Here is a 2,718-nt window from a genome sequence, read left to right on the forward strand (position 1 = left end):
GGAATGTTGTATGTTTCATCGGTGCTATACTGCACCCTGACTGGCTCATATCTTCCTTGTGACCATTCTATAAAGGGATGTCCAATTGTCTACAGATGGGATTGGGGTTCTCCACTCTGCACTCCCTGTCATTCACATTGATACAATTTTTTGTTCTAGGTCTTTGATGCCTGATACCTGATCCCATTGATACCTCATGATCACACGGGCTGGCGAGCTTCTTCCATGTGGACTTTGTTGCTTCTCGGCTAGATGGCCACTTGTTTATCTTCAAGCCTTAGCTGGGAAAGAACAGTTTTCTTCACCACATTTAATTTTTATTGTTTTATTAATCATTTTATTTGAGGCTCATACAATTCTTATCACAATCCATACATATATCAATTGTATAAAGCACATTTGTACATTTGTTACCCTCATCATTCTCAAAACATTTTTCTCCACATAAGCCCCTGGCATCAGGTCTATATTTTACCCCCTCCCTCTCTGCTGCCCCCTCCCTCGTGAACCTTTGATAATTTATAAATTATTATGTCATATCTTACATTTTCCGGTCTCCCGTCACACAATTTTCCATTGTCCGTCCCCCAGGGAGGAGGTTATAGGTAGATCCTTCTAATCAGTTCCCCCTTTCTACCCCACCCTCCCTTTACCCTCCTAGTATCGCCACTCTCACCATTGGTCCGGAAGGGATCATCCGTCCTGGATTCCCTGTTTCCAGTTCCTATCTGTACTAGTGTACATTATCTGGAGTAGCCAGATTTGTAAGGTAGAATTGGGATAATGATAGTGGGGTGGGGCGGGGGAGGAGGAAGCATTTAGGAACTAGAGAAAAGTTGTATGTTTCATCGTTGATACACAGCACCCTGACTGGCTCATCTCTTACCCACAACCCTTCTGTAAGGGGATGTCCAGTTGCCTACAGATGGGCTTTGGATCCCCACTCCACACACCCCCACATTCACAATGATATGATTTCTCATTCTTTGCTACCTGATAACTGATCCCCTTTGGCGCCTCATGATCACACAGGTAGGTGTGATTCTTCTATGTGGGCTTTGTTGCTTCGGAGCTATATATCCGCTTTTTACCTTCAAGTCTTTAAGACCCTAGATGCTATATCTTTTGATAGCCGGACTCCATCAGCTTTCTTCACATTTGCTTACGCACCCGCTTTGTCTTCAGCAATTGTGTCAGGAAGGTGAATATCATGGAATGCCAGTTTAATAGGACAAAGTATTCTGCATTGAGGGAGTACTTGAGTGGAGGCCCAATGTCCACCTGCTACCTTAACACTAAACCTATAAATATATGCACATAAATCTATTTCCCCATCTTCACACATGAATATATTTACATATGTACTTGCCTGTATTTAGACCTTTATAAATTCCCTTAGCCGCCTAGCTCTTTACTCTATTTCATTTTACTTTCCTGTTGTCCCACTATCATGCTCAGCCTTCATTTGGGTTTCAGTAATTTCTCTCAGTTATAGTACCTTTGATTAAGCCCCACTAGGCCTCCTACACCCTCCTCACCACCGATTTGGATCACTTGTTGTTCTCTTGTCCCTGGGTTTGTTAACACCACTTCCTTTCCCCCAACCTCTCCGTCCCCAAGGTCCCCCCCAGAACTGTTGCTCCCGTTGTTTTCTCCCCCAGATTGTTCATCCAGCCTATCTTATTTAGACAGATCTGCAGGGATAATAATATGCACAAAAACAAGACAGAGCAAAACCAAGCAACAAAAGAAAACAACAAGCCAACGACAAAACAAAAAAACACCCAACAGGGGTCGCACCTCCGATTATGGCGACTAAGGAGAGTTGGGGCTACGAGGAGTGGGAAGAGGAAGCGCAGTTGGTTTTGGTGGAATTGTCAGGAATTATTGATTCAGACTTTCTCTCAAAATGTGAAAATAAATGCAAGATTTTGGGGATTGACACTGAGAAGCCTATCATGCAGGTGGACAATTATGTCTTTTCTGGGGAGTATGAAGACACACTTGGGACCTGTGTTATATTTGAAGAAGATGGGGAGGAACATGTGGATGGCGATGGCAATAATAAAACAATGTTAAAATACAAATGCCATACAATGAAGAAGCTCAACATGACAAGAACTCTTCTGACAGAAAAAAAGGAAGGAGAAGAAAATATAGGGTGGTGTGGAATGGCTGCGTATCAGTGATGGTGATTCCTCCAATAGACCCAGCATGATTTGTAGCTTTCTACATGAAGACAAAGACATGGTTGCTTCAGCTCCACACAAATCTCTAGAGTTGAAGGAGCAAGATATTCAAATGAAAGATAATTCAGATCTGAGTTACGAACAGGAGAAACCACTGCACTTAGATATAGAGGATTCGAGTCCTCTTATCGAGATGCCTTCTTTTGATACAGAAGGTTTTGTTTTTATGGATTCTCAAGATGGTGCGTTGGAAGCCACTCCTCGATGAAATGTTCCTCCTAATACCGCTTATCTTGAACTTGGTAGTTTTTACAACTGTAGGTTCCATTTGTTCATCTATTTTATTCTTTTCGTTGGCTTTCTAATGACAGCAAAACCTAATATAACAGTCATTCCAAGACCAAGCATGAATTGAATTAAAAACCAAACTCCAAACTGGCTAAATTAATCCTAGACTCATCTCTGATGAATCCTTTAAATTCGGTTGTTTTACTAAGGTAAGTATATCAGTTTTCAATTACAAATACCA

At 41.7% G+C, this 2,718-nt stretch overlaps 1 pseudogene; it reads left to right on the top strand.

Moving 5' to 3' along the window:
• The first annotated feature begins 1,808 nt into the window (after positions 1–1,808).
• Positions 1,809–2,457, top strand: LOC142433779 (general transcription factor 3C polypeptide 6 pseudogene; annotated as a pseudogene).
• The last annotated feature ends 261 nt before the right edge of the window (positions 2,458–2,718 follow it).

Source organism: Tenrec ecaudatus, chromosome X, assembly GCF_050624435.1.
Source record: "Tenrec ecaudatus isolate mTenEca1 chromosome X, mTenEca1.hap1, whole genome shotgun sequence".
Lineage (NCBI taxonomy): Eukaryota > Metazoa > Chordata > Mammalia > Afrosoricida > Tenrecidae > Tenrec > Tenrec ecaudatus.